This window comes from Falco biarmicus, chromosome W (genome assembly GCF_023638135.1).
Source record: "Falco biarmicus isolate bFalBia1 chromosome W, bFalBia1.pri, whole genome shotgun sequence".
Lineage (NCBI taxonomy): Eukaryota > Metazoa > Chordata > Aves > Falconiformes > Falconidae > Falco > Falco biarmicus.
Genome location: NC_079310.1, coordinates 15703244 through 15728065, shown reverse-complemented (window position 1 = coordinate 15728065; position 24822 = coordinate 15703244). Strand labels below are relative to the sequence as shown.

The 24822-nt window shown below is 43.3% G+C and overlaps 1 long non-coding RNA gene across 1 annotated transcript; it reads right to left on the bottom strand.

The window, feature by feature from the left end:
- Positions 1 to 21634: 21634 nt before the first annotated feature.
- LOC130142008 (uncharacterized) lies at positions 21635 to 22709 on the bottom strand. The gene is made up of 2 exons (XR_008819256.1): positions 22264 to 22709; positions 21635 to 22025 (listed from the first exon to the last, which is right to left on the bottom strand). It is a non-coding gene; the product is annotated as an uncharacterized LOC130142008 (long non-coding RNA).
- Positions 22710 to 24822: the final 2113 nt, after the last annotated feature.

Below are 24822 nucleotides of genomic sequence, written 5' to 3'. Positions count from 1 at the left end.
AAGGTCCTTAGTAGAGGTCAGAAACCAGCATTAATTTCACTTACAAAAATACATGGTGGTGACACCACAGGCACCACTGTATGGGTAAAAAACAACTTTCAGGTACAGGCAACACACAAGGCGAGAACTATCAGGGTCAGTCATTCTGGTAGGCGAAGTCTGGCTGTCTATTTTAGCTGTAACAGAAGTCCAGTAACCCACAGCACCAAAAAAAAAAAATAAATCATGTTTTCTGTCAGATGTTTAGCATCCCAACATGTGACTTGACACATTCAGCTTTATAACATCAATTAAGATATGCAATAATCTTCATGGAATCGACCGACCACATCCAAAATTCAACATTAACACAACACAGCTACAGATAGCAACCGAACGAAGAGTCAATCATGTGCACCATCCCCTCTCCCTCACCGTGTTACATATCTGCTAATAAGTTAGAATTAATTGACTTTATTTGATTTTATAAAATCATTTTAATAGAAATATAGAGGAATAAGAAATATTTTAATGAAACTTGTAGTTGCACAGCAAAAGCTGCTATGAAATCCTCTGTACAGCCCTGTACCAAGGCCAGAAGAATGGGTTAGAATCATTGAATAGGAATGTTTAGAACTTAGGTAACAAATTTGAGATTTTAGATAACAGTCAGTTACAGATTTCTTTGTATTTGACTAGTCTTCTGTATGTAGAAAGTGTATTGAGATGTCAGAATGCAGAATTAATGGGAACTGGGAGCAACCGAATGAAACAACTCGTAGTTACCTGCCAAGAAACCGTGAACTTTAGTAAAAGGTAATTCCGGCAGGGGGAGATCACGACCACCAACTCATATATCACCTACCCAAATCGTACCTCAGACCCATTTCTGGACCTTTCTAACCTTTACTGCGCAGAATCGGATATGGGAGGAGAGTATGTTAATGATTTTGGGGAAACACTGTGTTTATGCATGAATACTTGATGAATATGTATGAATAAGTTCTATATATGGTGCATGATTTTTAAGCTTGGTGTGCGTTGATCGTGAGAGGACTCATTCACGCACCCGGCCGTTAATAAAGAAGTGTCTGCTTATCTACATCACATTGGTTTTGATAAGTTCTTCATTCCGAGATTTCGGTAACAGTTTTGGCGACCCAGATGGGACCTTGCTGAAGGAGACCGGAAGAGTCGGGGACCTGATCGGTTCCAGCCAGCACCGAGGATTTCTCGGGGATACCCATCGATCCTCGATCCATAAGGTTCTTTGCGACGTTCCCTGGATTTTGGTAAGACACTTCTGTAGAAGAATGGCTGCAGAAGCATGGCCTTAGAATCTCTAAAGATCTGCACAGTCCAGGCCTGGTATTAGAATAGGCCTCTAATTAGAATTGTGCTGAAGTTGCTGTGCTGAAGTTAACAAGAAAGGTAGCCTTGAGCTATTCTTGAATCCTGAGATCAAGTAATTATGTTGTGCCAACAGGCCGTGGCTTTAACAAGATACAGCTGTTGGGAAGGCAGGTGCAAGGCCAAGAAAGATAGGGAGCGGTATGGGAATATAGGGAGTAGCAAACCGCAAGGCTGAAGCATAGCAACGCAAATAGCTACATGGATAGAATGCTTATTTTAGTCACGATAATTAGGCGTGTGAGAATCACGCGCGCTTAGAGGCTAATAACCAATTATATTTTTGCTTTACGAGTATGCATGTGTATTGAGTCTATATAAGTAGTGTTAGAAAATAATAAATTTGAGCAAGATGCGTAACTCATATTGAGTAATTTCTTGACTCTGGCGAACCCTTCTCCCCAACGCACTTCTTTTTTAATTGTTTTAAGTGGGTTAGAGTCCTACTAAAGTAAGTGGGTTAGAGTTCCACTATAATAAGTGCACTATAGGAAGTGGGTTTAGAGTCCCACGCAGTGGGTTAGAGTCTCACTGTAAGAAGTGGTTTAGAGTCCCACGCAGTGAGTCAGAGTCCCACTGTATTTGTCTGCCTGTCAGTTGTGGCGAAAGCTGCGCAGGGTTGGACTAAAGGATCCTTGTGGAAGTGGAAGCCTAGGCATCTGCCTGTAAGACATAAGCGAAAGCTATTGCAGGGTTGGACAAAAGCGGAGACAAAAGAACCTATATGCTATAGTGTTCTCTAAGGTAGCACCTCTAACAAGAAGTTAGAAGGGATTTTTTTGTGTTGCGGAATTGTTTATTTCTTTGTGTATCAAGGTGAAATTAAGAAGTGTGTAATATTGTCTTGTATACCTTTATTTAAGGTAACAATTGTGGAAAAAGTATGAGTGTGGCTGTAAGGGTGAGATGTGCAATTGAGTACGAGTGTGTGAGTTCGGATTTGCGGTTTTTGTTATCTTGTGGGAGGTGCAGTCGGAGAAAAACGAAGTGACAGACTTGAGTGATTGTGTATTGTAGTGAAAAGTGATTATACCATGGCATCTAAGTTAACTCAGTTGTTTAAAAGTAAAAGTATGGGTAATCTGGCTGCAAATGACAAAATCCCAAAAAATTCTCCGTTGGGATGTTTATTGGCACATTGGGGAGATTTACATGATGATCTGCGAAAGAGTCAGATGATTGAATATTGTAATAATTGGTGGCCTCTGTATACATTGGATGATCAGGAAAAGTGGCCCATGAATGGGACACTGAATTATAACACTATTTTGCAGTTAATGCTGTTTTGTAAAAGAGAAGGGAAATGGAGTGAAATGCCATATGTAGATTTGTTCTTTTACTTAAGACAGAGAAAAGATTGGCAGGATGAATGCGAGTTAACTATTGGAGATAGTTTGGTAATGGCTATAACTGCTGATAATAAGAAAGTGAAAAAGTGCTGTTCAACCTGTGAGATTGGGAAGGATTTTTGAAGAAGAGAATTGCTTCTGAAACTGATGAAGGACCAGAATTAGATATATCTCTTTCTAGGAAAGAAAGGAATCGAGGTCGAGAATCTAGGGAACAGGAGCGGGTGGAGGAACCGGAAAGTAGTGGAATAGAGGATGTGGAGGAGGGACTGTCCGAGACTGTAATTCACACTCCTGTTTCCCGGAGAACTCAATAGCAGACACAAACAATAGCTCCCCTGCGACAGGGAGTTGGTAACGATGGGCCAGTGTATGTAAAAGTGCCTTTTTCAGTTGTGGATTTGATGGCTTGGAAACAGGCAGCAGGAATTTATAGAAAAGATCCTGAAAGAGTGGGCAGAGTTGTAGATACTATAATCAGAACACAGAACCCAGACTGGAGTGATTTATAGGTGATCCTGGATAATTTGTTGGATGATACAGAGAAGCAGATGGTATTAAAGACTGACAAAGCACAGGCAGAGGTGGCTGTGTTGAGTGGAACAACAGGTGGAACATTAGAGCAGAATTTTCCATCTGGGGATCCGCAGTGGGATACAAAATAATGAGGGGCACAGAGAAAGATTGGGTCATTATCAGAAATGGATTTTATATGGAGTTAAACATGCCATGCCTAAATCTTTGAATTGGTCTAAATTATATGAAGTGAGACAAGACAAGAATGAATCTCCCTCAGCATTCCTGGAGAGACTGAAGGAAGCTGCCAGGAAATATACTGATTTGAGAGTGGAGACAGAGGCAGCTCAGATACAATTGGCTTTGATTTTTATGGGACAATCAGCACGAGATATAAGAAAGAAACTCCAGAAACATGAGGGAGGGGATTCAAGAAGTTTGAATAAAATGCTGGAGGCAGCATGGAAAGTATATAATAACAGAGAAAAAGTAGGGAAAGTAGATTACTGGACGTAATGACAGAGACGGCAGGCAGAGGAAGAGGCAGAGGAAGAGGCAGAGGAAGAGGACGAGGATTCAGTGGAAGGGGAGGATGTATGAACTGTGGCAATCGGAATTTTAATGCCCCCTTAGGAATAAATCAGTGTGCCTTGTGTAGGGAGGAAGGACACTGGAAAAGGGATTGTCCTAAAAATAGGAATGTTCATCAGGAGATAGCCAAGGTAATGGCTTTAGATGATTGAAGGGGACCGGAGGGGAACCCAGCTGAGCCTCTGGTTATAATTAAGCTGGGAGAAAAAGAAGTTAAATTTCTAGTGGATACAGGAGCGACATTTTTGGTATTAAATACCTGTAAAGGAAAAATTGGAACAAACCCAGCCAATATAATAGGAGCAACAGGGAAAGAAGAAAACAGGCCATTCCTGCAACCCCTGGATTTGAAATTTGGAAATAAGATAATTACACATGAATTCTTGTATGTACCAAAATGTTTGATACCCTTGTTAGGAAGGGATTTGTTATCCAAATTAAATGCACAAATTGTTTTTGATGAAGGAGAATTTTTCTTGAAAATACCTGAGTCAAAAACGGGAGAAATCCTGATGATACAAGAAAAAGTAAAGGAGCAGGAAATTCCACCAGGGGTGGATTTGGCAGTGATCCCTACTGTATGGGAAACAGATATTCCTGGTAAATCGAAACTAGCAGAGCCTGTCAAAATAGATTTGAAGGAAGGAGCAGGGACAGTGAAAATTAAACAATATCCAATTAAACCAGAAGTGAGACAGGAATTGAAGAAATTGATTGATAAATTTTTGGAGTATAAAATTTTGGAAGAATGTGAATCTGAGTATAATAATCCTATTTTACCAGTCAGAAAACCTTCAGGTGAATATAGACTGGTACAAGACTTGAGAGCAGTAAATCAAATAGTTAAGGATATTTATCCTGTAGTAGCAAACCCTTATATGCTGTTAACAGCATTAAGGGAGACTTATTAGTGGTTTACAGTGCTTGATTTAAAAGATGCTTTCTTTTGTATACCTTTGGAAAAGGGAAGCAGAAAACTGTTTGCTTTTGAATGGGAAAATCCACAAACTGGGCAAAAGATGCAGCTGACATGATTACCCCAAGGATTTAAAAACAGTCCAACTCTTTTTGGAAATCAGTTGGCAAAGAAACTTGAGATCTGGAAACAAGACAAACCAAGGCCTGGACACTTACTTCTACAATATGTGGATGACATATTGATTGCTACAGAAGAAAGGCTTACTTGTATACAGGTGACTATTGACCTCTTGAATTTTCTTGGACTAAATGGATACAAGATATCCAGGAAGAAGGCCCAAATCGTCCATCAGACCGTGATATATCTGGGCTTTGAGATTTCAAAAGGGCAGAGACAATTAGGAAAAGATTTTAAAGAAACCATTTGCAGTATACCTGAGCTGAGAAATATTCATGAACTTAGAGCCTTCTTGGGAATGACAGGATGGTGTCGCCTTTGGATCATGAACTATGGGCTAATAGCTAAACTGCTGTATGAGGCTCAAAAGAATTCTCCCCTTGTATGGGGCCCACAACAGCAAAAGGCTTTTGTAGAGTTAAAACGTTTCCAGCCGTAGAGTCCAGCCGTCGGCGAAGCTCGTTGGGTTGCCCAGCATGCGGTCCCAGCAGCGGGGAGGCAGGAGAGCGGGGTCAGAGCACCTCGGTCACCGCCAGCACTGCTTACTGCACAACTTCTCCAGTCCTCGCCATCACCGTTTCTCTTCCTTGGTGCCACATGCTCAAAGGCCGCTAGGAGCTCAAAGGCATATTTTAAACAAACAAACCAAAAAAAAAAAAAAATATCCTGAAGTATGAGTCCCTCCTCCAGCAGATAAATCCCAAAAGGCCAGCAGAACAGGTTGCAAGCAAGAAATCAGTTTGGCTCTACAGGAACACTGGGGCACGTTAGGAACGCGTCAGTCCCGCAGAGATGAGGCCCGGGGAGATCTCCCCACGGATGTGGTGTCCTCGTGTCTCCCGCCCAAGGGTTAGGGAGATCCACAGGTTCAAAACATCCATCTCAAATACCCTTGAGAGACACCTCACCTTCTCGCCAACCCTTCCCACCATGTCAGCTCAAGCTCTTCCCCCTGAATGTTACCTGCAGTTACCAGCGGCCTTCTCAGAAATTATGCTGGAGGTGTTGCTTGAATTTATGGTGAAAAGGAAGTTTGCTTCAGTACTGTTCTCCTCCAAATCGAGTTGATCCCTTCCATCCTGCTCATGCCAGAAGTGCTTCATTCAAGTCTGGAGATCGACTTTACTTCTCTCCGGGCAATCCACGTTCTGAGTCTGACTCTGGGGGCAGTTCTCGAGAACAACTAATAAAGCACAGAGCTTCTCTTTAGAGTTTCAAGTTCCCAGGAAATAAAAAGGCTCCAAAAGACTTTGGACGTTTAGCTACCACACCAAAGAGGTAGCAAGCAAAAAGTTACAGCATCTCTGGTTTCTCTCGCACTTTTTCTGCGCGCGCCCGAGTTCCGGTATGACCGCTTCCACACGCATGTTAAGAAGATCCCGACTGAAGGCCCCACAAAATAAAATATAAAGTTCCGTGGTCTGCCCAAAGGTCCCATGAAATGTATCGAGGAGCCTTCATAACGGGGAGAAGTCAGGCAGAGGCTGTTTGCAACTAAACCCAAAGTTACGGTGATTGCACAGCCATAAGGAGAAAAAATGGTTTAAAAAAAATAAAATATCTGCAAACCTCTTAGGTGGTGCGTGCCTGCTGGAGTCTGCAGGGGCCAGGGCAGGTGGAAACTGGGCTGTAAATCCAGGGACAAAGTTATTTCCAGCAGCTTAAGAAAACTGTGTGGGTCTGGCGATGTCTGGTCGCGGTCTTTAAAAAAAAAACAACAACCCCCCAAAGTAGGTATTTGTAATAAAAAAAGGTTAAAAGAAAGCAGGCAATCCCTCCGGCGCGCAGGCAGCAGGCAGGCAGGTGCGAGCGGAGCCGAGAGCACCCAGCAGGATCAAGGGCAGCACCGCCGCAGGCAGCGCAGCGGGGCCGGTGAGGCGGAACGGAGCAGAGCGTCCGCACGCAGCGCGAGCCCAGCGCCCCGCCCCCCCGCGGGGCGCCCCGCCCCCCCTCGCTGCTGCGGCTACGGGCGCCAGGCGCCGGGAGCGGGCGGGCCGCGGCGCCGGGCACATGGGGCAGCGCGGCAGCGGAGCCCGGCGCTGCCGGCCCCCCCGCGGGCGGGCAGCCCCCGCCCTCCCGCCCCGGCACAAGCGCTGCGAAGCCCCCCCAGCCCGACCCCCGGCGCGGGCAGCTGCGGCCGCTCCTCCCCCGGGCCGGCCGGCGCGCTCCTACCTACGGGACACACCGGGAGGGTGCAGCAGCCGGAGCCGCCGCCCCCCCGCCGGGCCGGCACCGCGGGCTCCTCCTCCAGCCCCGCCGCCCGCCTGCAGCTGGGTGGGACGGCACTGGGGCGCGGGGAGGCAGCGCCGGTGCCGGTGCCGGGGTCGGGGCCCGGGCCCGCCGCTGCCGCCGTGCCCGTGCCCGAGGCGCTGCCGCCGGGAGCTTTGGGCTCAGGCTGATGCCAGAGGCCCGGAATTCGGCGGCTGCTCCGCGCTGGCAGCGCTGCCCGGTGCGTAACGCTGCAGGTCAGACCTGAACCTCGGCGTGAGGCCGCAGCCGGGAAGCAGCGTGTGCGGAAACCCTGCAAAGCTTCCGCAGCCGCGCAGAAAGCGCACACGGTGCGGCGCGGCGCTGGGAGCCGCCATCGCTGCCGCGGCTCCCGGAGAAGGGCCAGAGGCGGCTTGTTGCCGCGCAGCCAGGCTCACCCCTGGGGCCGCCCCGCAGGAACTGGAACATGGCACAAAGGTAGAGCGGGCCGCCTGCTTGGAAACTGTTCCGCCTGGCAGCGGCCACTTGTTGATAAACGTGTCAGCAAGAACCGCTGGAACAGGAAGCAGCTGTTTCTTCCAGCTGTGATACGCTCACCCTTGGTCATCGAGAACATGGTGAAAACACCAATGCGACACCCATTGACCTGTCAAAGCTTCATTTATTGCAACACTGCTACAAGTCTGACAGGGGATCCAGCTGGCAGCTGCTGCACATCTGTCACCTCCAGAAAGCACCCCTGCTTCCAAGGTACGTCCACCAGCAGATGGAGATCTAGGAAGAAAAGGGAATACTGAGTACATAGCAGTGCTTGGGTATGTTTCCCGTGGCAGCATACAGAGCAATCGCATTTCTATCGGGTACTATAAAATATGCTTTCAGTGGCAGACTAGAACCTGATCACCTGAGGCCTACCCTGCCTGAGCAGGGGTACAACAGAACACACAAGGGAAACCACATCCCACCCTGTCCCATTAACAAGACTATCAGTAAAAACATCTTATTACAGAAGTTGCTACTTATTTAAAAATACCTTACTACAAAACATCTTATTACAGAAGTTACTACTTGTTAAAAAATATCTTATTACAAACCATCTTATTACAGAAGTTACTACTGGTTAAGAAATATCTTATTACAGAAGCTGTAATGAAAGGTTTCGCCTCAGTTCATCTTACTGCCCGGTGCTTTCTTAGCACATCCTGGCCACAGCTGGGAGCTACACAAGCCGAGGTGGTCCTGACAACTTCTCTGCTCCCTTCTTGTGTGTTTTGCTCAGGACTGGCTCGTATGAACACGCATGAAGCCATTACAGCGATGGTTTAGGTGGTCTTCCACATGGAAAGTAGAATTTAGCTGAGAAGGTTGGTTAAATACATTGTTTTTCCATTTGAAGGAAGCAGATAACCTATTTCAGTGATTTATGATGCTGCAGAGATGGGCTGGCAGCTATGGAGGGAAACCCTGGGGACGGTGTTTTAGTGAAAGGACGCTTGTCTTTTCTTGCTACAGAATAGCTGTGAAATGCAAAGAAATCCAGTCCAGTTCTTCAGAGGGAAGCAATGCCTTCTCTACAAAGGCGGGCTTGATTCTTGGTGAGTTTTTACAGATTAACACCTTGGGTTTGGCTCGGAGCTGCTCCCAGTCACTGAAGTGACTTTTCCTTCCCGCTTCATTATGTACCACATTATATTGGCTCTCGCTGTGTGGTATCTAGAATTTGGTGTCACCATGTAACAAAAAAAGTGAACATATCAACAGCCTACTGAAAGAGATGGAACAAAAGCCTTTTCCACAGCAGGGTATGTATCAAAGTGCAGGCTCGGAAAACTTGCAGAGGAGTGCCCAAAGGAAAACACTCAGAGGGTAAGTTGCGAAGAAACACATGGAAGTCATCGTGATGCATTTTAGCACAGAAAGATTAAGAAAGAAGTTGTTTCCAAAGTCTCACAGAGGACAGGAGGTGTTGACAGACAAAGGTGTAGTCAGAGCAGCAGAAGTCAGCTTGCATTTGAGCCTGCCTGCTTCAGGCTTACAGCTGACATGCAGCAGACAGGCTATGCCAGCTTTGAGGCTTGTATCATGCACCCAACTTATTTTGGGCTAGCTTGAGCCTGATCATGTTTGGCTCAGGTGTGTCTATCTCTACCCTTTACACGCACACCAAGCCTAAAAGGTACAACAGTGGAAATGCAGACCTGGATGACCATCACATTTCCCAGAGAGTAGACTATGCCAATTGTTGCTAATTAGCGTTAGCATAACAGTGTTTCATCCCTGTGGAACAATCCCATGGGAATGCTTTCCAACATGTTCCTGTACATAACTTTACAACTGGCACGTTAAGCAAATGTTTTGCTTCAGATATGAAAGCTGAGAAGTTTGCTAATTATCCATGATACCAGGAAGTAATTGAACAAGAACTCTCGATTCTGTGTTTTAAACAAAAGCTTGTCTTCTTTCAAGGTGGCATCTGACCTTTTTTCTCAGCTTCCTGACAGAAAGACTTTATTTCTTACTTAAATATTTGAAACTGATGGGCATTATGAGCTGAACTATTAACTAGCATCATGATCTGGAATCTAGAAACTATCCTTTGAAGTGAGCAACAGCTCTTCAAACTCTACCATCAGCTCTTTGATGAACAGCTGTGAGGGAAACAGCTTCTTAGAGACTTGCAGGCTGAACCAAATTCTCCTCTAGAATGGATCCCAAGTACTTTTTGTGTCCTCTTGTGTCTCTCTAATCTGTGGACATTTAGGTTTTTCCTTCAGTTACTAGATTTGTGCATTTTTTAGCCTCAGATACTCTGCTGCTTGTTTTTCTTATGTGTTCCAGGACACGTATCAGACTGGTACAATGTATTCAGTGATCCGAGACAAAGAGTTCAGACTTCTACACTAACTTCATCAGTTTGGTGGCTTTTTCCCCTGGAACTTCCATAGTTACCTCATTACTCAGCATTTCCTTCACAGCACTGTCGCCCTCCAGCAAACACATCTATGGACTTAATCTCAATATTGTGACATCCAGGTTTCTGACACAACTCCCAGAACTTCAAGTTTTATTTACTTACATAATTTATACCCTTTCCCACATCAGAGTAATTAGCGTAAGTGCCTCTATAGAAGTGTGTTGGTAAGTACACTAAGAGGTTGTACAAGTATAATATTTTAACTGAAGGAACAATGAGGTACTTACACGGCAGACAACAACTAAATTCTTCTACTCTCCCCTTTCTGTAATAGTTTCAGAGTAGCTGTCTCCATAATCTCTGAGAAAATGTAGAATCTTTCTTACCGAGGGAGTTGCCTGTGTCTGAACTGCATCTTTTCCTGCAGAAAGATTTTACAGATTAATCTGTCTGTTCTACAGATTAATTCAGAGGCTCAGTTCCTGAAGTGAATTGTCTCTCTTCTGTCTCCGATGTCCTGGATTCACTTTTAACACTAGTATTATCCTTAAAAAAACCCACAACACATCAACAAAAGAAATAAAACCAAAGGTCACTCAATGTTATTTTGTAATAAAACTAATATAAACCAATAAAACAAAATAAAAGCTATTCTTCTCCACTCCAAAAGGGCATCTAACAGGTGTTGAACACTGCCTAGACAGTTGACATAGTGTTTTTAACTCAGAATTAAGGTTGCCAAATTAAAACAACCTCTTACAAAATATCGTATTAAGCAAAATATGAGATCAGAAAACTAGAATACACAAAGTTAGGGTACATGTCCTCACAGCCTGAGCTTTGCCCTCAGTTATCAAACTAGCTAGAAGAAATAAGCTAGAAGAAATCCAGGTGTGCTCATTGTTACCAGCACGTGTATTAATAACGACAGATCTAGCTCAAACAACTTGACAGAGCTGTGTGATGCAAAACCACACATGTGAACCACACATTTCTGGTTGGGAATCTTACCCCACCCCATCCAGTCGTTAAGACATTAAGTTATAATGTGTTGCTTACTTTTTGGAGCCCTCTGCTGCTGCTCCACATGGATTTTGCAGGCAACAATTTAGTAAACTGGTACATTTCCATGATCATGTAACAAAAATCTGTAGCTTAAAAAAAAAAAAAAAAGGGCCAAACAACTAAGTTCTGTTTCTATTTCACTGAGGCAGTACAGGCACAAAGTTAAGCACCTGGAATTTACCTTTAGACAGAAAAAAATTCTATCACCTGTTTTCAGAAAATTCATCTCTTCTGCAAATATCTTATCCATCAATAACCTAAAGATGAATGACTGTTCAGAGCCTGCAATGTTTCCTTCTATTAAGGGGAAAAAAGCTTTTGAAAACCAGTATGTGTGAGTTTACAGAAGACAAGAGGTCACACTTGGTAATAAGATAGTCTTTCCAAAAATCACGCCCGCCACCTTGAGTCTGTCATTACTCAATGTTGAGTATATAACAGGCTATGTGTATACATGTCAATAGAAACACATATACATTCCTTGACAAAGTTGTATAATAACATTCAAAAAGGCCTGTGCAAATACAGTAATGGAGTACTCCAGGGAGAACTAGTTCCCTCCAACACACCTCCTGCACTTGCTAGATACCCACTTGACTCTTTCTTTTTTTCCTCTTTGAAATGTGCTGTCTGGATGTATTGCATTAGTACTATTAACAAGGCCATGTGAAAAACATGTGGCTAGCAGTGCCTTTTGTCTAATGTCTGAACCACAACTCCTTCCCAGGCATAAAAACAAAGAAGGAAGGCAGGCTGTAGGTCACTATCTTCACCAGCTAGAATCCAAGTTTCATGTCCTGGTGACATTTACATAATAGTAAGTTCTAGGAAAATTAGTGAGCAGCCTTAATCAAGCAGTGAGAGAAGGGAAGATTTCTCAAGTAAGCATTCTAAACTGCATATTCCACAGGACAATTGCTCTAGAAACAATTCTGCAAATTTCATTATTTAAAAAAAAGAGAATAATGAAGAGTAATACCAGGCAGGGGATGTAGAAACCATATTGCAGTGTCTGATAAAGAAAAAACAAATAACATACATATTGGGATAACCATTATTAAGAAACTGTTACTAGCCTACGTGGTAAAAGAAGTCCAGACAATCTAACTAGCAGTTCTGCAAAGGACGTGGGGATGCTGCAGTGCCCAGTAAGGCTAACGACACCTTGGGCTACACCGGGACGAGCGTGGCCAGCAAACTGAGGAAATTTCATTCCCCCTCACTGGTGAACCTGTACTTCCAATGCTGTGTCCAATTTTAACCCTTACAGTTGCGTGTGTGGAAACTGAAGAGCAGTCATACTGCACAGTACCCCTTTCAGATTCCTTTTTATCACTGTGTTTATATAATATTACACACCAACTCTTCAGTAATCTAATATAATAGGTAATAATAAGATTTTCATCCTAACAGCATCAGCCTAGCCCACACAAGTCTGGTTCCCAAGCTATCTTTTTTTTTTTATTGTTTGGTCTTTGAAGTGAACATGTTTCTGACCACGGATTCACCACACCTGTGGACAGACCCTCCACTCAGGTCTAATACTTCTGCAACTTCAGAGTCCGAAACATTGTTTGGCAGAGAATCAAACAAAGCTACCAAAGCTGACAGATGTGAAAGTTTTGCCTTTTCACTTCAATTACTGAAAACCATCAAAACTGCTGCATCTCACTAGTTACACGACTTACGAGACACTGACTGGACTATACCTATACCCAGCTGGAACCATGATGGGAAGTTGAGGTACTAAAATTAGCAACTCACATGAATGAGGTTTGCTGGATTAACCTTCCCCAAAGAAAGCAAGCGTTTCAGCCTTCAGATAGGTATGCTGCCAAGGAGACTGAACAAAATTGGAGGCAAATTCCTCTTGATCAAGCATTACAGAAATGTTCTATTTCCACTTTAAGAAGAAAATAAAACATTTTTAGGAGTAGGAGTGGAATAAAATAAGCCCATTAAAGGCCAAAGCCTGTAAAAGTCTAGGACAGAAATTCACTGAGGCTAAGAGGACAACGCTGGATCTGAACTGTTGAATGTACTAACTCTTTTCACGTAAAGAACTGCTCTTTAATTTGCTGTCTATTAGGAAATCAGGAAAGCAGAATAAAGCAGGTTTCTACTAAACTGTTAGTTCTATGAGGAAGACAGTTCAAGGCTCAGTGCTGGTCACAAGAGTAATTAAATGCTAGGACATACTGTGAACGAAACAGAAAAAAACCCAGCAAACATCTTTGTGTCACTGTAAAAATGTTCTCTTCATTTCAGAAGAGGATGTACTAGAAAAAGTTGAGAACAAATCCAACGCTAACCAGAGGTGCACAGCAGCTGCCATGCAGAGGAAACTACAGCAGGGCTGTACAGTCAGGAAAGACGACTACTGAGGCGGCTGTGATAAGCGATGCGGAAAGTCACAAGTGACATGCAGTAAGCAGACAGGGATGACAGCTGAATGTCCCTTCTGAGATGGAAATGGGGAAGCATCACATGAAACTAGTAACAGCCACGCTCAAAAGGAGCAAAAGGAAGCTCTTTGTGCAGTAATAGCTCGTGAGCAAAGTACCAGCTTGGTCAAAAGGTCCCGTATGCTAAAATCGACAGTTTCAAGGGCTGACTTCAATCCACAGAGCAGAAACCTAAGATGAAGTACACAATATCATTGCAAGTCCTCGGGTTGAAAGTAGCTGGAAGGTATAAGCAGGAATGCCCTGTTCTGTTTGCGTGTCTTGTTCTTGCTCTTCCCTACACATCAGATTACAGCTATTGTTTTGAGACTTGACACTGGGCAAGACAAACCTTTGATCTGACTCAGCAGAGCTGTTTTGATGCTCTTGTATGAACAGTGGAGGAATTTGCTCCTCCTCTGATCCTATAGAGAGGAATAGAACTGTCTTCTGTGCACGCCCACTATTCTGTCATAAGCTTGCTCTAAAACACAGGGTACCGACAGCCACTGAAAGCCTCAGAGTGCTTCCAGATTCAGGGATGAGGAAGAAAACTGTTGGAGCCTGATGGGGGGAGTACAGGCACAGAAGCCTCCTCTGGAGAGTTCTGCACCTGCCATGATCCCAGGCTCTGGACAAGCAGGGTGTTAAGTTAACCTTCCCTCTCCTGAGTTTGGGATGAGGAGACTAGTTAAAGAGTATTTCTAACAGAAAGAGGGAATCTGTCAAACAAAATGCTAAAACAGTCCCTTAATTGCTCTTCAACACAGAATGAGGCCAGTTATTTAACCAGTTACGGTCCAGGACCAACATCAGGATTCTCACAAATATACAAAACCTCCCTCCCAAACAAATACGTGGTTCATGCACTTAATCCCCCAGTTCGTGACAAGGAAGTTCGGGTCACGAACTCCAAAGGCCTTCAATGAAGAGGGTCCCCCGTGGAGAGTTGGCCAAGTCACGACAATCACACCAATATGGCTACATGCCGTGCTCACTTTATTAAAAAAACAGGTTATATTTATAACTTAAACCGACCACTCACCCGACTTTACACACAGGTGATTGGATAAAAGTCTCTGGGCCACGTGGGGGTCTGTGTCGCTGATTGGTGGGCATGCTGCAGGCGCCTGATCTGAGTGTGCCGATGAGAGTGTGCTGATTTCGTGGTTCCCAGGGCTTGCTCTGCACCTGGCTTCTTGTTTGTGCATAGCTTGTTTTCCTTCTCCCACTGCTTGTTCCCAGGACAATTTAAAACTGCTCTGCAGCTTCAACTAACAGGCCTGGGTTGTCCAACCCGGACAATGGTAACATATGTCCTCGGTCCTTTAAAAATCCCTCTACATATCCCCCTTTTTCTTTTTGGACAACCCATGTCTGTTTCACAATAGATTGTTAAACCTTTCTTCACACAAGAAAACAAACAGCTAAAAACTAAAAACATTACAACAATGATTATAACAAAGCGTATTCCTTTCATCAATAACATCTTTAACCAACCTGATATCCCAAATCCTCTCAACCATTCATCAAAGGGATTATCATCAGCAAGAATATGCTTCATGTTTCCCTGCAGTTGTGACAACTTCTTGTGTATAGATATGGAATGATCAGAAAGGTTCATACAACACATCCCTTCAAAATCCTCACAACCGTGTCCATGTGCTAATAAAAAAAAATCTATTGCAGCTCTATTTTGTAATGTAGCATGCCTAACACTATCTACATCAAGCAATAACGAACTTAAAATATGCGATGTAAGATTAAATTGTTTCTCTCCCCAACACGCTAATCTTCGTATATTCTTAGCATATAATGCAGCCATTGCTCCTGGCATAAATATGGAGGCTAGGACATTTGCTGTTACAGACTGCAGATCGACCCGGTCATTACATGTTTCATCAAAGGTGCGCAGTGCCCTCCGTGATCTATGAGACTGTGGAGTCATTTTTAATAAGTCTTTCATATGTGGAGAAAAGTCAAACACCCTAAATAACATGGTCCACCGACAGGATACAAAGGAATCCCTGGCCACGCTCTGTCCCCACATATCAGAAAGACTCCTGGTGGCAACTGATAAGCCCCTGATACATCTATCTGGGACCCCCAAGTTTTCAATTCACCCCAAATAGGTGAACCGGTTAGATTCTGAAACCCTGTATAAAACCCCCATTCACCTTGACATGTTAGCCATAACTGCCACGGGTCACCAAACCAAATTACTCCAGTGCCATTCACGGGTTGAAGTGGTGATGACATGTGGGTACAGTCTGCCATACCAGTTGCAGTTACATTAACATATTTAACAGGTACAATGCTAGCCAATAGGTCTAACTCCTGCAAAGGTAAATGATATGGTCGATTCAAAATATCAATAACTGTCTTCTGCCACGCTGCATTACTCATAGAAGGCCAAACATATTGCCCATTTGGACTCATACATGTACCATTCTGATTGGAAGTCAGATCTACTGTTTTAACATTCCAAAAACCATCAAAATTTGTTTCATTCTCTTGCAGGGGAATACCAATTAAACAAGTTCTAAAGGGGTTGTCTGCCTGTTGCAGACTTAAACAAAAGTCTGTTACTCCCGTGATATTTGCCCATGTCACCCATATGTTTGTCCTAGGCAAGATGTCAAAAATACTTTGGCCAATGGGTAAAAAATTCATCAAGACCGTAATCCAAGTCCACCACTGAAACACGTTTAGTCCTACAATTTCCACCTTTTTATTTATTTATTTATTTATTTATTTTTAACATTCCACCCCACAAATCGGTGCTTTCACAGATTCTGATGATGTATACTGTCTCAAATCAGCATGGTATTACACTAGTCGTATGCTTTCTCTTGCTTCATGCTCGGTTACTAATCAAACACATACACTCTTTACACCATTTACATTTCAGCTTTGGCTTACAGAACCGTTTTACCCCACATAGCATACATCGGCACAATACCCGCGGGTTACATCCCTTACAACATAGACAGTTTGTTCTGTCTACTCGCTCTGAGTCTTCTCTTCCGTCTTCCGATCTTGAGATACAGGTCGCACAAACTTGCTAGGGACCCATATAGGTCCTTTATCTGTGGAGATACAAAAATAACCTCTACCGATAAATAACACCGGATTAGGTCCTTCCCATACACCTGAACCCATATTTTTATACAGAACATTCAAACCAGGAACTGTAGTTGTTTGGTTCCCTCGTGCTGTTTGGTGATGGATAACAACAGGTGGTCAGTCCCTCTCTGTCCTCCGTAAGGGAGAGATAGTTTAAGGTAAACAACACCTTAGTCAACCGTTTAGTTACATCTATGTCCTGCGATACTTTCTGTCTCTGAAGATAATCCTTCAGGGTACGGTTTGCCCTTTCAACATCTGCTTGCCCCGTTGGGGAGTGAGGAATCCCTTTAACGTGTTTAATTCCCCAAGTTGTCATAAACCTAGTGACTCGCTGACTACTATACGCTGGACCATTGTCTGTCTTTATTTCTACAGGTACTCCCATGACAGCCAAACAAGACATTAAGTGTCTCTCCACATGTAATGCCTTTTCACCGGTTTGTGCAGTGGCCCATATAAAATGAGAATAGGTGTCAATTGTGACATGCACATACTTAAGCTTACCAAAGTCAGGTACATGTGTTACATCCATTTGCCAAACCTGAAGTGCCTTCAGACCTTTTGGGTTAGTGCCCACCCCTAAACCAGGTCCATGATGACTACATTGAGGACAGGAGCGGACAATACCCTTTGCATCTGCTATGGGTATTTGATACTGTCGATGTAAAGACTTTGCATTCTGATGAAACATCTCGTGGCTGTTACGAGCTTCTTCAAGCTTATTTGTTGGAGGAGTTATTGCCAGACAGCTGACTGCTTCATCAGCTCTAGCATTACCTTCGCCCAACCCAATGGTCCACTGATGACTTCTAATATGCATAATACAAAACTCATGTTTTCTCTGTCGAAGAGTACTACGCAGTTGTATAAACATTTCACCAAGACGTTGATTCTTTGTCTCTCTCAACAAGGCATCTTCAATGTGCTGTACTACACCAACTACGTACAATGAGTCTGATACTATGTTTACAGGTGTATTGTTCCAGCTTCCCAAAGCCCAACACACTGCTTTCAGTTCTAAGGTTTGAAGGTTGTCCCGTGGTTCACTGGTGATCACTTGTTTCTGCCACTGATTATCGGATTGCCAAACACACGCAACCTTCTTCATCTTTCGTACTGCATCTGTAAACACCGTTGGCCCATCAACTGGTCTTTTTGAGCGTAACGGTCTCGCAATCCACTGATAATGTTCTAACATCTTCCAGAGAGGTCCTTTTGGCCGGTTGTTGTGTACAACACCTGTATAACCCATCAAGGCTTCCTGTATGGCTGTTGAATGTCTCAGGAGCCACTCATAATCATCACCACGGGCTGGAATACTGATATCTGATGGTTCAGTCCCATCAATTTCAACAATCCTGTCTCTTCCTTTTCTCACCAAGGCCGCTACTGCTTCAGGGCGACTTAAAATACGATGTCTGGGTTGCAACGGCAAAAACAACCACTCTAAAATGATCGCCATATTTTCCCCCTTTTTCTTTTGCCACTGCAAAATAAGGGCAAAAGGTTAAGTGGCAACATTACAAACTAAAAAAGATAACGGATGATTCGCCATTCGGCGACCACACCAGCCTGTCTGAATCTTGTAGGATACTACTTTCAGGGCAGCCCGCTGTTCAGGTGAACAAGTTCAAGGACTGTTGGCTTCGGTGCCATGCAACCAGGATCGGAACAGTTGCAAATCATCGTTAGTGAGGCTCTTTGCATGTCATCAGGGTGTAAGGGAATTGTGAAAAAGACAGAACAGTCTTTCAAGTCTATCACAACAATTTCCCAAAACTGTGGGATCATCATAAAAGGTGGAAGAGCAGGTTGCAACACTCCCATCGCTAAAATCTGATCATTAACCTTCCATAAATCATGTCCCAGTTATGTGCATCAAGATTATTAATCAGTACTGGACAAGCTAACGAGCTGGTCACCGCCATTCTCCCTCCAAAATAGCATCACGAGTAACACCAGACCAACACTGTAGAATTGGATCTTTTCTCGAGATCAGCATCGATGGGGTAGTTGGGCTAACTGGAGGAATTACAGGTATTGAAGTAGTAGGCAGGTTCATTTTAACTTGCTTTACCAGGTTTCTTAATTTATCTATTACCTCTTGTAAGGACTCCTCTGTATTGTTATCACAAAGTTTCTCCCCACCTTCCTCCTCAAACCCATACGATGATGTTTTAGGAAGAGGAGGATACGTCATCGGACGGATGGCGCTTTTGCCCACCCTGATGTGACCTATGAGCTGTTGCCACCTTCTGTTTTGGTCTTGCTCCACCCACAGCTCCAATTGGTGCAGCAGGACTCACTGCCCCGCCTTCCTGGTGAGGCTCAGCAGCCTCTTCCAGGTTCGGCTCAGTTACAGCAGACTCCCGAGGAGTGTCCACTGTCTTATCCAAAAGCTCCTGCACTGTTGAACACGCAGGGGCTGACATACCCTTTGTAGGATGAATATGCCCAACTCCGAAAAATGTAGCCAAGAGAGAAGGATTAGGTTTATCACCCTTCTGCTCTATTGGCTTTTCTACCACATCTGCCCCCAATGCTTCTATGGCTGCCGCCGCTACTTTTTTTTCTGCCTTCATAGTTTCCAGAGTGTTAACTATCAACTGCCACGTAGCTCCTAACTCTTTAGCTTCTTTTCCTTCTTTACCTCCCTCGATCGTAGTATCCCAGAGGCAATTTCCAACTTCTCTCCATTCCGCAATACTAAACAATAACGTGGGCTCGGGGATCTTACTCTTTTTTTCGTGCCCAGCAAACTAAGGTCTCCACTTCTGTCTCTTTAACACCCTCACCTCTCACAGAAAGGATATCAGCAGAGAAGCCCTACTGCACTCGTTGCGGTCTTCCGTAGTGCCCCCCCCCTCACAGAGAGGAAATCAGCAGGGAGCCCCGCCGCGATTTACTCTATGCGGTCTTCCTTAGTGCCTCCCCACCTCACAGAGAGGAAATTAGTGGAGAGTCCTGTCGCAATTTACTCTACGATGTTTTACCACCGGCAGGGGTGCGATCTGCAGCTCTACACCGAACTCTGAACTCCGCTTTTCACCTTCCAGGTTCCGCCCTCCCCTGACCTCCAGCTCCCTAATTGGAAAACTTCCCTTTGGGTCCGATGCACGGAGACTTCCGCATTTAAGCGAACAGCATTTAAGCTAAACTGCACTTAAGCGAACCGCATTTAAGCGAATAAATGGGTCCCTGTTCGGGCGCCAGACGAAGAGGGTCCCCCATGGAGAGTCGGCCAAGTCACAACAATCACAGCAATATGGCTACATGCCGTGCTCACTTTATTAAACAAACAGGTTATATTGATAACTTAAACCGACCACTCACCCGACTTTACACACAGGTGTTAGATAAAAGTCTCTGGGCCACGTTGGGGTCCGTGTCGCTGATTGGTGAGCATGCTGCAGGTGCCTGATCTGAGTGTGCCGATGAGAGTGTGCTGATTTCGTGGTTCCCAGGGCTTGCTCTGCACCTGGCTTCTTGTTTGTGCATAGCTTGTTTTCCTTCTCCCACTGCTTGTTCCCAGGACTATTTAAAACTGCTCTTCAGCTTCAACTAACAGGCCTGGGTTGTCCAACCTGGACAATGGTAACATATGTCCTCGGTCCTTTAAAAATCCCTCTACACTTCAACAAGGGACAAAATATCATTCTAAAAATGCAGTTCAAAAATTCTCAAAACTGACAATGCTTAAAGGGCGGTCAACACTTTAATACGAGTGGGCACCAATTAAGGAGTATTGCCAACTCTATGCACTAGCACAGGGATGTGCTCTTCCCTACACAGTACAAAGCAGAACAGTCTAGTCTAGGCTTGAGCTATGTAGAGGCTTGATCAGAATACACATCTCTTTCTAGAAAGATACCCAAGAGGAAGATGACTAATCTTTATAACACTGAAAGCAATAATGGGAGGTTTGCACCAGCTGATGATTTCCGATCTAGAAACTTTAGTGAAAGCATCAAGATACCGATAGTACAATAAAACAGTAGCTTCAGTGCATACACAAAAATGAAATTTTGAGTGCCTACATGCAAGGTAGGTCTCATGCCGCAGAAACAGATGCCGTCAATCTCCTGAGCTTACTTTGTTTTCAAAACAAAACAAAAAAAAAAAAGCAGAGCATGCATTTGCTGCCTTTAACAGAGTAAGATCTAGAATGCCCCTCACTCCTCATGAGACTTATATATACAATTTTATATACAGAGAAGACCAGGTACAGGTAGACCAAAGTACAATTACAACTTGTTGTACGCCAAAGTATAAACCAATGAAGATGCTTTATACCATTCAAATGTCAATAAACTATACTTTCCACAGAAAACAGAAACTTAATAACTATTTATCAGAAACAATCTATCCATTTATTTAAATTTAATCAAAAAACTGCCTTCAGTAGCAATTCTCAAAATACTCTTCTTTGTTGAAGATTAAAGATGGTATGTTATAACCTAAAAAAGCAGCCACTTCATCACCACGAATACACCTGCACTACGCATGTTTCCCATGCAAATGAGCACCCTAACTTGGCCAACAGGCTGACATGTGTCATGCTCATGAACATGGGATACTTTTTCATTCCATCTTCTTTTTTATTTTATCTTTTTTTATATATATATTTTCTTTTCCAATTTGCTTTACCAAGCAAACCCTTCACTGGCCATTAATAGCTTAATTACAGAAGCCTTCAGTTCTTAAGCAGACAAGAATATTGAAAAGCTATCGGTCCAGACCCGAGCATTACTATCAAATATAGCTAGCTCAAGAAAGATGTTGGTTTATCTCCCTTTACCCCTTACCTGCTCTGGACTGAACAGTTCTTCCTGAAAAAACATTAGGGAGAACTCAGCTGGGCGGTGATCTGGTTCTTTGCTCCATTTTTCATCTGCTTCCTGTGTGGTCAGAAGTTCTTGTAGTATTTCAGCAGCAGCAGCAGTTTCTATAGACAGAGTGGTATCGGCAGCACAAAGAATGTCAGAAGGCTGTAATGGAGACAAATTCAGTGCTTGATCTGCTTCCACCAGAAATGATGTGTCTAAAGTTAGAGGAGTGAGACGTTCCAGCTGGCTTTCCTCAGTTGAAGAAGGTGCGCAACTATTAACCGGCAATGCCTGATTTCCATTAAAATCCGGGATTGAATACTGGCTCTCTACAGGTGCCACTTCCACCTTTTCAGCTTTGCATGATGAATGCACCTCATCAGCAACCTGAAACATGGCTTCAAGACTGACTTTTGCCTTCTTGTTTTCTTCAGATATATTACATAGCCAGTCAGACGGCATCAATTCAGCTTTGTAAGATGACTGCATTGGAGGATTCTGGGAAAAACAAAATACAGTGAACTTTTGTATCAAAAAATTACCATGACAGGTTGTGTATTGATTCTGTTTATCCAAAAGCTTGAAAGATTGTCTGTTATTCTCAGTTAAAATAGCAAGTTTAACCCCTCCCAAAAAAATAATGCTACTACTTTGTCTTGATTTTCATTAACCACCTTACTCTTAGCATGCTTCCTTTCTTCTATTCATTGTCTATCCTGGAGAGAAGGTTACTTACCAGGAGCTGGTGTATGCCTGCAGATGCATTGTCTGCACACCCTTTGAACTGCAGGTGTTAAATATACCCAAGCATTCAAATCAGAGACTTCTGGTCTTAGTAGGACCTGTGAGGGTACATTAGAACCACCCTCTTCACGTGCCACATACGTAATAGAAAATGAGAGAGAAAATCCACCCGCCTTCAGTTCCTTCTAAAACTCAAGCATTCCTGTTGTGTATAACCCCAGTATAAACCACATTTTTAAACAAACGAAAAAGGTCCATATGCTGTAAATGTGCATATGGACAACACAACTTGAGGAACTCACCGTTTCTTAACCAATAATATCGTTTTCCTCTTCAAGTGATTGTCCATAGGCACATCTACACAAGGGGTGCCTCCCAGGGATGCCCCAGTCCCAGAATGAGTGGGAGTTCAAATACCTATGAAAACAAATACTGTAAAACTGCCCTGCCCGTCACAGCCTCACATCTGAACTCTCCTGTCATGACAGTGTCTCACAAAGGCACAACTCAAAGTCTGCATAAAAACCCTACAGAATTTCAGGTCAGAAACACTTCTTGTGGAACCTATAGAGACTGCCTTTGCCATCACAGATCAGGTCTGAACACTACTAAAATTTTTCACTGTAATGACATCACAGGATGACAGGACACAATCAGCAATCCAGTGATGATTTTTTAAGTAGAATTCATATATATCGAATAACCTTTAAAACACGAAGACAATGAAAGAGTTTTTCAAAAGCAGCAAGTCCTACCCAAGTGAAATGATAGATGACATTTTAACAGCCAGTGTCTGTACTGCTACTTTTTCTGGAGGTGACTCAGTCAAAGGACGCTAGAAGGGTCATTTCTTTTGACAAATACAAGTCATACAATGATATTGAACAGAAACTCAGGTATATTTAAAATACAGCCGCCTTTTGGAAGAGATCCAGTATGAAGGATTAGTCCTTAGTGCCTGACTATCCTTAGAACTTCTAGCTGAGGTCATGGTTAATAAAAAGCTACTTCCAGAGACGAGTAAATTAGAGAACAGGAAGCTACAGGATCACCTACTAGGAAAGCCGTATCAGATCAAACGCCAATGAAGGACTTGGTCTCTCCCTGATGGAGATACCACAAAGAGATGAGATCCCATCTTCTGGGTGTGTGAAGTCAAGTCCTAGTGTGGATTCATGTAGATGTGCCAGTTTGTAGATAGCCACAAATGTGGAAGGTGGGGGGAAAGGGAGGGGAAAATAAAACCTGGAATTTGAGAAATTTAGGTTAAGCAAAATCTTTTCATTAAAGGCTAAGCCACCTTTATGTTTTTATGAGATAGGTTTAACAATTATTCCTCTCATTTGATATTTTTTTCAGTTCTATTTTTTTAAAATGTTAACAAGGTGTTTCATTTCTGTTGCATTGCTTGTTTACTGTTGTAAGTAGTCAGGATTTTAAGGAAGATCTGGGTTACCAAACCATCCAGGAATAAGATCATCCCTGCCAAAAACAAACCAACCAACCAACCCACCCATACTGAATCTTTTTCTGCCTCTTCTTAGGGGACCTCAGCTTGAAGCTGTTCTAACACTTATTGTCTTCTTGGATGCACTACAGGATCTCTTATGCATTTCCAATAGGAGAAAGTGGTCACACAAATGTACAATTTAAATCCTTTTAGCTCATCTGGAGAAGATATGACAGACAAGGATGGGAGGGAGGCAGCAATGAAACAAGGAAAAATGATAAAAGATTGAGAAGTCAGGGCTTGAAAAACTAATAGTTTGCTGGTCATTTGATCTCAAGAGGAAAAATGGTCTAACTTAGCAAAAGTGGTGAAAGAGAAGATGGGCATTTCACTTATAAGATTAGCATAGTGTATGCAGGAATTAAAGAACAACCACACCTTTTCAGGGACTGCTAGGACTAAAAAAATCTGGCTTGAGTGCTTGGGCAATCAGAATTAGTTCAGATTTGATTTCTTTTTGAAATAACATGGCTGATGATCATTCCTTATTACAAATAAAAGCAAACTATTTAGGACTGCTTTTAAGGTCAGAAAGTTTTTCTTTTTTCTTGCACGTTTATTTCTTCCATTTCCCATTAACCTCTTGCTTCAGTTCCACAAGGAAATACTGACAGCTTAATAGCCATGTTAATAGCAATAATCAAACATCAGGGCTGCTATTAAAAAAAAAAAAAAAAGAGGTGGGGGCAGGAAAAAAAAATAGCTGAAAATCCAATACGTAGCCTCAGTTCACATCTATGATAAAGCAGCGGGGAAGTACTGAGCTAATGGTTGTGAGCTGCCAGCACTGCTGTTGCAGAAGATAGCAGGAGGTCTCTCAAAAGATTCATTCCTACCCAAGGATACTGATTCATCACACTAATCCAAACCCCACTTAAGAGAACCCAAATGAAAAATGGGTAAGAAGTTGTACCTGAGCTCCCTTTTTTGTAACCAATTGTGATGAGAGTGTAATACAAATCTCTGAAACCCTGATTTCAGAAGCCTGGTGAGATACACCATAATCAGCCACCATGTCTGGGTATAACCACCTATGTCCCC